The 12,396-nt window shown below is 42.8% G+C and overlaps 1 protein-coding gene across 1 annotated transcript in view; it reads right to left on the bottom strand.

Moving 5' to 3' along the window:
- Positions 1 to 224: 224 nt before the first annotated feature.
- NUP35 (nucleoporin 35) overlaps positions 225 to 12,396 on the bottom strand; it is a 57,137-nt gene continuing 44,965 nt past the window's right edge. Inside the window, exons 10-11 of the transcript XR_003309441.1 lie at positions 3,235 to 3,335; positions 225 to 705 (exon numbers count right to left, since the gene is read on the bottom strand). The gene's annotated coding sequence lies outside the window, so the exon portion shown is untranslated. The remainder of the gene's footprint in view (positions 706 to 3,234; positions 3,336 to 12,396) is intronic.

The following is a 12,396-nucleotide window of genomic DNA, read 5'->3' as shown; positions in this document are numbered from 1 at the left end:
CAGATTCTAGAGGCTCTATCTCTGACAGGGAAGTTAGGAGGTATCATGTTTAAAAGCTAATGTGAATGATTATATTGGACCCACCTGAATAATCTATGATACTCTCCCCATCTTGAGTCTAGACTCTTAATCACATCCACGCAGTCCCCTTTGCCATATGATGTAGGTAACATATTGACAACTTAAGAATCACACAATTTATAAATTTTAAAAGGAGAGTTTATTTCTTATGGAAGTTACAACCTGCAAGCTAAGAAGCAGCCTCTGGTCAAACTCAGAGGCGGGCACTTCAAAGGAGGAGGGATTAGGGCAGGAGCTTTATGCTGAAAGGGTGGTCTAAACATACATATTCAACAGCGTGCAGGAGTGGCTAGATTCACAAAGGGGGTTTACTGAATAAACATGATGTTACATATAACCCATGTTCATTTTAGGATGAAGACTTAACATTTAAATGTATTACAATTAGGCCCTGTACATCAAAGGGTGAAGCAGGGGCATGAGGGCATTCAGTGCCTCTGTAAACCAGCCAGAACCAGTCCATGGCAGGTGACATCTTATCAAGAGAAAGTTACTGAAATCAGTCTGTTGTCCAATCAAAGCTGTAGTTACGGCTTGTGGAACAGGGGGTTAGTCAGTGTCTAGCAAGGGATGAGATGCAATTGTTTCATCTTGCTTATCTCCAGGCCAGTGCTTGTTTAGCTGCTAGAGAAAAAGAAAAACCTTATGGCAGTTAGAACATGGCTTATTTTTTAAATGTAGGGGTGCATGATTTAACCCTTGCCTAGTATGGTCTTAGGTGTTATCATTTTGGTACCTTATTGCTACAGAGTCCATTCCACCAATCTTATGATCTCTATTTTATTAATGCTGGTCAGTTGTGTCTAAACTGCAAAAGGAAGGCGGCATAATGAAGAATGTCCTACCTTCCATCCCATCATGGCCAGGAACTCAGTTTTTAAGGTTTCTCTGTGGTTCCCTTGGCCAAGAGGGGGTTCGTTCAGTAAACTGGGGGGCTTAGGATTTCATTTTTAGTTCTCAATATTCACAAGTACTGAGAATTAGAATGCTGACATCTTTATTCTGCCTACCACAAAGAGTAAAAGCCAGTCTTTATAAAGGTCTAGCAGATCCCATGTAACCTAAGCTCCCACTACCTCTGATCTCTTTTCCTACTACTAGTCCCCTTGCTCACTCAACTCCAGCCTCCTCCATGCTCTTCCTTGAACACATCAGGCAAACTCCTGCCTTTGTTCTTAATGTTCACTCTGCCTAGAATGTTCTTCCCCAGAGTCCATTCTGCTAACAACCTCACCCCTTTAAATCTTTGCTCACATCTCATCTTTACAATAAAGCCTACCATGAGTGCCCTGTTTAATACTCCAGCACTTCTTTTCTCCCCATAGCACCTATTGCTCTTTAACTTACTCTATACCTGATTTACTAGAATCATTTCCTACTGTTTCTTTCTGCTAGAATGTTAGCTCTGCAAGAGTGGGTCACTATCTTTATTCCTCTGATGTATCCCAAGGCCTTGCACATATGAGGAGCTCAATAAATATTATAATACTTGAATTGGTTGTTGAATGCAGTTCTCCAAGTATTGACTGATGGAATGAGTTATATACAACCTATGCTGTTCTCGCAGCTCCTATAGACTGCAGTAGAGCTGCCTGAAACACTGAATTACATTCTCTTATTCTTACTCACTTCCAGTTTTTAAATCAATGACATAAATCAATGCCAAAATCCAATATTCTTTTTATTCTGGCTTTTAAAAAAACACTTTGAAGGCCGAGTGCAGTGGCTCATGCCTGTAACCTCAGCACTTTGGAAGGCCAAGGCGGGCGGATCATGAGGTCAGGAGATTGAGATCATCCTGGCTAACACAGTGAAACCTCGTCTCTACAGAGGAAGACTCTGTCTCCAATAAATAAATAAATAAATAACTTTGAAAAAGTATTTTTAGAAAAATGTTTTAAGAAAAATATTTTGAAAAAGTATTTATGCCTGTTCATTACACTCAAAAAACATTTCTGATCCTTTCTAAGAAAGGTGGAAAGGAAAAAAAATGTAAAGGAAAAGTTGTCAATTTTCCTAAAATCTTAAATACAGCAACTGATTTTTAGGTCAGATTTCCCAGCTTTTGTATTTAAATTTTACTCTAGGAGTTCCTGGGCAAGATGGCTGAATAGCAACAGCTCCTGTCTGCAGCTCCCAGTGAGATCAACACGGAAGGCGGATATTTCTGCATTTCCAACTGAGGTACCCAGTTCGTCTCACTGGGACTGGTTAGACAGTGGGTGCAGCCCATGGAGGGCGAGCAGAAGCAGGGTGGGGCGTCACCTCACCCGGGAAGTGTAAGGGTCCAGGGACCTCCCTCACCTAGTCAAGGGACTGTGCTATCCAGCCCAGATACTACAGTTTTCCCACAGTTTTTACAAACTGCAGACCAGAAGATTCCCTCGTGTGTCTACACCACCAGGGCCCTGGGTTTCAAGCACAAAACCGGGTGCCTGTTTGGGCAGACACTGAGTTAGCTGCAGGAGTTTATTGTTCATACCCCAGTGGCACCTGAAACCCCAGCGAGACAGAATCGTTCACACCCCTGTAAAGGGGGCTGAAGCCAGGGAGGCAAGTGGTCTCACTCAGCAGGTCCCACTCCCACTCTTAGCTTGCTGGAACCAACAAACTAAGAACCACTGGCTTGAGATTGTCGCTGCCAGCACAGCAGTCTGAAGTCGTGCTGGGACACTTCAGCTTGGTGGGGGTTGGGGAGTCTGCCATTACTGAGGCTTGCATAGGCGGTTTTCCCCACACAGTGTTAAGTAAGCAACCGGGAAGTTCGAAATGTGTGGAATTCACCCCAGCACAGAAAAGCGGCTGTGGCCAGACTTCTAGGCAGGACATCTCTGAAAGAAAGCCAGCAGCAGTCCCAGTCAAGGACTTATAGATAAAACTCCCATCTCCCTGGGACAGAGCACCTGGGAGAAGAGGCAGGCTATGGGCACAGCTTCAGCAGACTTAAACGTTCCTGCCTGCTGGCTCTGAAGAGAGTAGCGGATCTGCCAGCACAGCACTCCAGGTGTGCTAAGGGACAGACTGCCTCCTCAAGTGGGTCCCTGACTCCCATGCCTCCTGACTGGGAGACACCTCCCAGCAGGGGTCAACAGACACCTCATACAGGAGAGGTCTGGCTGGCATCAGGGGGATGCCCGCTAGGATGAAGCTTACAGAGGAAGAATCAGGCAGCAATTTTTGCAGTTCTGCAGCCTCTGCTGGTAATATCCAGGCAAACAGGGTCTGGAGTGGACCTCCAGCAAACTCCAGCAGACCTGCAGAAGAGGGGACCAACTGTTAAAAGGAAAACCAACAAACAGAAAGCAGTAACATCAACAAAAAGGACGTTCACACAAAAACTGCATCCAAAGGTCATCAACATCAAAGACCAAAGGTAGATAAATTCACGAAGATGAGGAAAAACCAGGGCAAAATGCTGAAAATTCCAAAAACCAGAATGCGTCTTATCTTCCAAATGATCACAACTCCTCTCCAGCAAGGTCACAAAACTGGACAGAGAATGAGTTTGATGAATTGGCAGAAGTAGGCTTCAGAAGGTGGGTAATAATAAACTCCTCTGAGCTAAAGGAGCATGTTCTAACCCAATGCAAGGAAGCTAAGAACCTTGATAAAAGGTTACAGGAACTTCTAACTAGAATAACCAGTTTAGAGAAGAACATAAATGACCTGATGGAGCTGAAAACCACAGCAGGAGAACTTCGTGAAGCATACACAAGTATCAATAGCGCGATCAATCAAGTGAAAGAAAGGATATCAGAAATTGAAGATCAACTAAATAAAGTGTGAAGACAAGACTAGAGAAAAAAGAATGAAAAGGAATGAATGAAGACTCCAAGAAATATGGGACTATGAGAAAAGACCAAACCTATGATTGATTGGTGGACCTGAAAGTGACAGGGAGAATGGAACCAAGTTAAAAAACACACTTCAAGATAATATCCAGGAAAACTTCCCCAACCAAGCAAGACAGGCCAACATTCAAATTCAGGAAATACAGAGAACACCACTAAGATACTCCTCACAAAGAGCAACCCCAAGACACATAATTGTCAGATTCTCCAAGGTTGAAACGAAGGAGAAAATGTTAAGGGCAGCCAGAGAGAAAGGTCGGGTTACCTATAAAGGGAAGCCCATCAGACTAACAGTGGATCTCTCTGCAGAAACCCTAGAAGCCTGAAAAGAGTGGGGGCCAATATTCCACATTTTTAAAGAAAAGAATTCTCAAGCCAGAATTATATATCCAGTCAAACTAAGCTTCATAAGCAAAGGAGAAATAAAATCCTTTACAGACAAGCAAATGCTGAGAGACTTTTGTCACCACCAGGCCTGCCTTATAAGAGCTCCTGAAGGAAGCACTAAATATGGAAAGGAAAAACTGGTGCAATCAAATTAGAACTCAGGATTAAGAAACTCACTCAAAAACGCACAACTACATGAAAACTGAACAATCTACTCCTTAATAACTATTGGGTAAATAACAATATTAAGGCAGAAATAAAGAAATTCTTTGAAATCAATGAGAACAAAGACATAACGTACCAGAATCTCTTAACACAGCTAAAGCAGTGTTTAGAGGAAAATTTATAGCACCAAATGCCCATATCAGAAAGCAGAAAAGATCTAAAACTGACATCCTAACTTCACAATTAAAAGAACTAGAGAAGCAAGAGCAAACAAATTCAAAAGCTAGCAGAAGATAAGAAATAACTAAGATCAAAGCAGAACTGAAGGAGACAGAGACATGAAAAACCCTTCAAAAATTCAATGAATCCAGGAGCTGGTTTTTTGAAAAGATTAACAAAGTAGATACACAGCTAGCCAGCCTAACAATGAAGAAAAGAGAGAAGAATCAAATAGACACAATAAAAAAATGATAAAAGGGATATCACCACTGATGCCACATAAATACAAACTACCACCACCTCTATGCAAATAAACTAGAAAATCTAGAAGATGCAAATAAACTAGAAAATCTAGAAGACATGGAGAAATTCCTGGACACATACATCCTGTATACATCCCTAAGCCTAAACGAGAAAGAAGTCAAATCCCTGAATAGACCAATAACAAGTTCTGAAATTGAGGCAGTAATTAATAGCTGACCAACCAAAAAAAGCCCAGGACCAGACGGATTCACAGATGAATTCTACCAGAGGGACAAAGAGGAGCTGGTACCATTCCTTCTGAAACTATTCCAAACAATAGAAAAACAAGGACTCCTCCCTAACTCATTTTATGAGGCAGCATCATCCTGATACCAAAGCCTGGCAGAGACACAACAAAAAAAGAAAATTTCAGGCCAATATCCCTGATGAACATCAATGTAAGAATCCTCAATAAAATAGGCAAACTGAATCCAGCAGCACATCAAAAAGCTTATCCACCATGATCAAGTCAGCTTCATTCCTGGGATGCAAGGCTGGTTCAATATATGCAAATCAATAAACGTAATCCATCACACAAACAGAACCAATGACAAAAACTACATGACTATCTCAATAAATGCAGAAAAGGCCTTCAATAAAATTCAATGCCCCATCATACTAAAAACACTCAATAAACTAGGTATCCATGGAACATATCTCAAAATAATAAGAGCTATTTATGACAAACCCATAGCCAGTATCATGCTGAATGGGCAAAAGCTGGAAGCATTCCCTTTGGAAACTGGCATGAGACAAGGATGCCCTCTCTCACCACTCCTATTCAACATAGTATTGGAAGTTCTGGCCAGGGCAATCAGGCAAGGTAAATAAATAAAGTGTATTCAAATAGGAAGAGAGGAAGTCAAATTGTCTCAGTTTGCAGATGACATGATTGCATATTTAGAAAACCCCATCGTCTCAGCCAAAAAACTCCTAAAGCTGATAAGCAACTTCAGCAAAGGCTCAGGATACAAAATCAATGTGCAAAAATCACAAGCATTCCTATACACCAATAATAGACAAACAGCCAAATCATGAGTGAACTCCCATTCACAATTGCTACAAAGAAGATCAAATACCTAGGAATACAACTTACAAGGCATGTGAAGGACCTCTTCAAGGAAAACTACAAACCACTGCTCAAGGAAATAAGAGAGGACACAAGCAAATGGAAAAACATTCCATGCTCATGGATAGGAAGAATTAATATCATGAAAATGGCCATACTGCCCAAAGTAATTTACAGATTCAGTGCTATTCCCATCAAGCTACCATTGGCTTTCTGCACAGATTTAGAAAAAAAACTAATTTAAATGTCATATGGAAACAAACAAAGAGCCCGTATAGCCAAGACAATCCTAAGTAAAAAGTAACAAAGCTGGAGGCATCACAGTACCTGACTTCAAACTATACTACAAGGCTATAGTAACAAAAACAGAATGGTACTGGTAACAAAACAGACATATAGACCAATGGAACAGAACAGAGGCCTCAGAAATAATGCCACACATCTACAACCATCTGATCTTTGACAAACCTAACAAAAACAAGCAATATGGAAAGGATTCCCTATTTAATAAATGGTGTTGGGAAAACTGGCTAGCCATATGAAAAAACTGAAACTGGATCCCCTTCCTTACATCTTATACAAAAATTAACTCAAGATGGATTAAAGACATAAGCATAAAACCTAAAACCATAAAAAGCCTAGAAGAAAACCCAGGCAATACCATTCAGGACATAGGCATGGGCAAAGACTTCATGCCTAAAACACCAAAAGGAATGGCAACAAAAGCCAAAATTGGCAAATGGGATGTAATCAAACTGAAGAGCTTCTGGACAGCAAAAGAAACTAACATCAGAGTGAACAGGCAACCTGCAGAATGGGAGAAAATTTTTTCAATCTATCCATCTGACAAAGGTCTAATATCCAGAATCTATAAGAAACTTAATCAAATTTACAAGAAAAAAAAAAATCAAAAAGTGGGCAAAGGATATGAACAGACACTTCTCAAAAGAAGACATTTATGCAGCCAACAGACATATGAAAAAAAAGCTCATCATCACTGGTCATTAGAGAAATGCAAATCAAAACCACAATGAGACACCATCTCATGCCAGTTAGAATGGCAATCACGAAAATGTCAGGAAACAACAGATGCTGGAAAGGATGTGGAGATATAGGTTTACTTTTACACCATTGGTGGGAGTGTAAATTAGTTCAACCATAGTGGAAGACAGTGTGGCAATTCCTCAAGAATCTAGAATCAGAAAATACCATTTGACCCAGCAATTCCATTAATGGGTATATACCCAGAGGATTATAAATCATTCTACTATAAAGACACATGCACACTTATGTTTACTGCAGCACTATTTACAATAGCAAAGACTTGGAACCAATCCAAATGTCCATCAATGATAGACTGGGTAAAGAAAACGTGGCATATATATACCTTGGAATACTATGCAGTTATAAAAAAGAATGAGTTCATGTCCTTTGCAGGGACATGGATGAAGCTGGAAACCATCATTCTCAGGAGAGTAACACAAGAACAGAAAAACAAACACTGCATGTTCTCACTCATAAGTGGGAGTTGAACAATGAGAACAAATGGACACAGGGAGGGGAACATCACATACTGGGGCCTGTCAGGGGGTAGGGGGACAAGGGGAGGGAGAGCCTGAGGACAAATACCTAATGCATGCAGGACTTAAAACCTAGATGATGGGTTGATGGGTGCAGCAAACCACCATGGCACATGTATACCTATGTAACAAACCTGCAGGTACTGCATATGTATTCCAAAACTTAAAGTATAAAAAAGCAAAAAAAAAAGGAAAAAAATTTTTACTCTAAAACTTTTTCATGTTGAACACTTCTGACAAGTCACCACAAGATGGAGGTACATCTGAAGTTTGAGTTAGATATGTTTTTAAAGTATTGAGTACATGAAAGCTGTTTTCAATAATAGACAATCGCCCAGGCCTGGTGGCTCATGCCTGTAATCCCAGCACTTTGGGAGGCTGAGGCGGGTGGATCACCTGAGGTCAGGAGTTCAAGATCAGCCTGGCCAACATAGTAAAACCCCATCTCTACTAAAAATACAAAAAATTAGCTGGGAGTGGTGGCAGGCACCTGTAATCCCAGCTACTCAGGAGGCGGAGGCAGGACAATCGCTTGAACCCGGGAGGCGGACGTTGCAGTGAACCGAGATTGCGCCATTGCACTCCAGCCTGGGCAACAAGAGCGAAACACCATTACACACACAAAAAAAAGACAATCTATTTAAATGCCACTTGAAATTGTGCTTTAAAACCTGCTGCAAGACTTTACTACATATAAAAAAAAAAAAAATAACCAGGAAGAGATAGACGGTTTAAATTTACAAAATATCTTCCGCTGATGAGCCAAGAAATAACCTGATAACTTAAGACATGACCCAAAGGCTCCAGAGAAACCTCTTTCACCAACCCTCCTGAGACCAGCCTGGCCAGCATGGTGAAACCCCATCTCTACTAAAAATACAAAAATTAGCCAGGCGTAGTGGCATGTGCCTGTAATCCCAGCTACCTGGGAGACTGAGGTAGGATAATCACTGGAACCCAGGTGGCAGAGGCTGCAGTAAGACGAGATCGTGCCGCTGCACTCCAGCCTGGGTGACAGAGCAAGCCTCCGTCTCAATAAAAAAGAAAGAAAAAGTTTGGAGTCCCTTCCTGTGTCTTTGCCTCTACCCCAGCACATATTGCCCTGATGCTTCTCCCAGTTGGCAAAACTTGGAGATCTTGGAGCTAAAGGATGCCTATGTGTCCTCTGAGTCAGGGATGCTTTTTTGTCCCAAGAATGTCCCTGTGCCTCAGCCTAGACAATAAGTGCTAGCACAAACAAAATATGTGAAGAAAGTCAGCACTTTGATACTATTTAAATATTCAGTTAACAAATGTGTCCAAATGTGTTCAGTAATTTACACTTAGATCATCCTTTGCATGTTGTAAAGTTTTAAGTATACTTTTTTTATATGACTAAAAAGAAGTATTTTATTTGGCTTTATGTTTTTAAAATACAATCTTTTCAAATATTCTTTAATTAGTAGTTAATGAAGGACCTGTGATTGGAACCCAGGAGATTCATGTAAAATATTTATCCAGTTCACCTAAGTGGTTTAAAAATCAAATAACCTTGGGGGTTGGGTCAAGATGGAAGACTAGAAGCAGCTCATGCATGCCATTCTCATGGAGAGAAAACAAAAGGGCTAGTGAACACTGACCCTGCAGGCCAATCATCTGAGAAACCACATCAGGATTCATCAAGGCAGCAGGCGGGCAGACAGAGCAGAGAGGAGCGAAGCTGGGCACCAGCCTGTCTGGGCTTAGGGTGGAGGCAGGAGAATCTCTTCAACACAGAAAAGGATCAATAAGTGAGAGCCCCCTGGGGGACACACACTCTCCACAGGGACCTGTGCAAGACTGGGAACTGGAGAATCCTCCTGGCCCCCCTGCACCTCCCCCACTGTGCTTTGAGGACTGAGGTGGAGAGACACTGGGACATTTTTTAGGGGCAACACTCCAGTCCAAGGGGACCTCGACAAGCCTTGAGCCCCAGAGCAGACCAGCACTGGTGCCACAGACCCAATAGAGGCTGTAGTCATGGTGCCTGGGAGCAGTAACATTACTCCACACCCCCTCGCTGGACAAGGCTTGGTGCCAGCCTCCAGCCCTGCGGAACCACTTCTGCCTGGACTCAGCCAGTGGCTGCAGCCTCTTGTCCTGGAAACACCCAGACAGCAGGATGGGTGACCCCACTCACCCCACCCACCCCACTCACCCCTACTACCAGTAGCCTGGTGGGCAGTGCTTGCCAGAGCTTCCAGCTCAGGGGTCACACTTCCGTGTGAACTCAGCCAGAGTTTGCAGGCCCCTATTGCCCAGGAAGCACCTGGATAAAAGGGTGAGTGACCCCACCCAACCCCACCACTAGAAGCCAGGTAGGCAATACATGCTACAGATTCCAGCCCAGTGGTCCCCTTCTGTGTACACTTAGCTGGTGGGCACAGCCTCCTGTTGTCCCAGGAAACACCTGAGTAACAGGGTGGATGACCCCACTCACCCCTACAGCTGGCAGCCAGGCAAGCAATGCCTGCTAGAGCTTCCAGCCTAGCTGTCCCACTTCTGTCTGATTGTAGCACCCTGTTGTCCTGGAAAATACCCACAGGGCAGGGTGGGTGACTCCAGGAGAACCACACCTACTAGAGCTTCCAGTCCAGAGGTCCTACCTCTGCCTGAATTTGCTGAGGGGCACAGCCTCCTGTTGCCCTGGAAATGCTTGGATGGCAGGGCAGGCAACTCCATCCACTCTCTTAAGAAGGGCCATACCCATTAAAGCTTCTAGTCCAGGGGTCCTGCTTATGCCGGGGCAGGCAGAACCCTGTGTCCCGCCAGGAAGCACTCGGAGAGCAGATTATGGCTGACCCAGCAAGTATATGGCTTGTCTACAACTGTGAAACCTGCCTGAGGGAGCTCCATGGACAAGAACACCCAACAAAAGAAAAGCAGGGGCCAGGTGCAGTGGCTCATGCCTGTAATCTCAGCACTTTGGGAGGCCAAGGCAGGCGTATTACTTGAAGCCACAGGTTCGAGACCAGCCTGGCCAACATGATGAAACCCTGTCTCTGCTAAAAATACAAAAATTAGCCAGGCATGGTGGCGGGCACCTGTAGTCCCAGCTACTCAGGAGGCCAAGGCAGGAGAATCACTTGAATCCGGGAAGCAGAGGTTGCAGTGAGTCAAGACTGTACCACTGTACTCCAGCCTGGGCAACAGAACAAGACTGCCTTAAACAGAAAAGAAGAGAAGAGAAAGGAAAAGAGAAGAAAAGCAGGCACAGAGACAGTAATTGAGGGGGTAATCCTCCAAGACCCAGGAGCAGACTAGAATTAAGGCCAGTTGACTGAACTCACCTTATACCACAGTGAAACCACAAAGGGCATCAAAGAAGGTAAAAGAGGGGGGGAAAAACATTCAAAAGACAGCAACTTCAAAGACTGAAGGAACATCAGCCCACACAGATAAGAAAAAACCAACACAAAAACTCTGGTAACTCAAAAATCCAGAATGTTTTCTCATCTCCAACCACACTAGATCCCCAGCAATGGTTCTTAACGAAGCTTAAATGGCTTAATGTCAGAAATAGAATTCAGAACATGAATAGGAACGAAGATCATCAACTTTCAGGAGAAAGCCGAAACCCAATCCAAGGAATCTAAGGACTACAATAAAATGATAAAGCCGATAAAAGACAAAATGATCCTTTTAAGAAAGAACTACTGAATTGACAGAGCTCAAAAATTCACTTCAAGAATTTCATAATCTAACCACAAGTATTAACAGCAGAATTGACCAAGATGAGGAAAGAATCTCAGAACTTGAGATTTGCTTCTCCAAAATAACTCAGACAAAACTACAAACAAACAGCAAACAGAAAAAAGCAGGGGTTGCTATTCCAATTTCAGACAAAACAGACTTTCGACCAACAATGATCAGAAAAGATAAAGAAGGGCGTTACACAATGGTAAAGTGTTCCACAAGAAGACCAAACTATCCTAATATATTAATATATGCACCCAACACAGGAGCACCCAAGTTCATAAAGCAAGTTCTTAGAGACCAACACAGACACCTAGATAACCACACAATAACAGTGGGAGACTTCAACACGCCACTGACAATATTAGACAGATCATTGAGGCAGAAAACTAACAAAGATATTCGGGACATGAACTCAACATTTGACCCAGGGGCCCAACAGAACTCTCTACCCCAAAACAACAGAACATATATTCTCATCTGCACGTGGCACACACTCTAAAATCAACCACATAATCAGCCATAAAACAATCCTCACCAAATTCAAAAAAATTGAAATCATACCAAACACAGTCTTGGACCACAACACAATAAAAATGGAAATGAAAACTAAGAAAATCACTCAGAATCATGTAATTAAATGGAAATTAAACAACCTGCTCCTGAATAACCTTTGTTTAAATAGGAAATTAAGATACAAATAAAGAAATTCTTTGAATAAAACAACATATCAGAATCTCTAGCACACAGCTAAAGTGTTAAGAGGGAGAAGTTGGCTGGGCCCAGTGGCTCAAGTCTGTAAACCTAGCACTGTGGGAGGCTGAGGTGGGCAGAGCACTTGAGGTCAGGAGTTCGAGACTAGCCTGGCCACATGGTGAAACTCTGTCTCTACTAAAAATACAAAAATTAGCCGGGTGTGGTGGTGTGCGCCTGTAATCCCAGCTACTCTGGAAGCTGACGCAGAAGAATCGCTTGAATTGAATGAACCCGGGAGGCGGAGGTTGCAGTGAGCTGAGATCTTGACACT

The sequence above is a fragment of the Piliocolobus tephrosceles genome, chromosome 11 (genome assembly GCF_002776525.5).
Source record: "Piliocolobus tephrosceles isolate RC106 chromosome 11, ASM277652v3, whole genome shotgun sequence".
NCBI lineage: Eukaryota > Metazoa > Chordata > Mammalia > Primates > Cercopithecidae > Piliocolobus > Piliocolobus tephrosceles.
Note: the sequence above shows the minus strand (reverse complement) of the source record. Positions and strands in the feature narration are given on the sequence as shown.